Here is a 546-nt window from a genome sequence, read left to right on the forward strand (position 1 = left end):
TTGGCAGGAGACATTTTTATCCAGTATTTTATACTTCAAGGTCTGATCTTCAGGGCAGGTTACATAAACGTTTGTAATGGAGGAAGAAGACCAGTTACACAAAACGAGCCACATTATCTGCTCTCTTTTCCACTTCTCCCAGCTCAGACACAGCGCGCTCCGTCTACACAAACATTTGGTCGTCTTGTTGTCAGGACAGAGGGAAGAATGTTCTCAGCCATAATACTCAAACCAACCATGATCTTTGACCCACAACTCCCTGACAGAAGGCTCCAGCCTTCACTCACCTGCACTTTATTACCTGTTCGAGTGCGTCTTCGAACAAATGGATCATCAGCCAGTCTCATGAATAATATAATGGAATTCAAGAAGTTTAAATGAAGATTGACAAGAATTAAAAGGATGGGCGTGACAAAAAAAAAGAAACATCCATAAATTATATGTATACAGGTGGTTATAGAATGTGTTATTAAAGGATATAATTAATGTGTTATTAAAGTTTGTTATTAAAGGATATAATTAATTTGTTATTAAAGGATATAATTA

This window comes from Nematolebias whitei, chromosome 6 (assembly GCF_014905685.2).
Source record: "Nematolebias whitei isolate Nwh7 chromosome 6, NemWhi1, whole genome shotgun sequence".
Classification (NCBI taxonomy): Eukaryota; Metazoa; Chordata; class Actinopteri; order Cyprinodontiformes; family Rivulidae; genus Nematolebias; species Nematolebias whitei.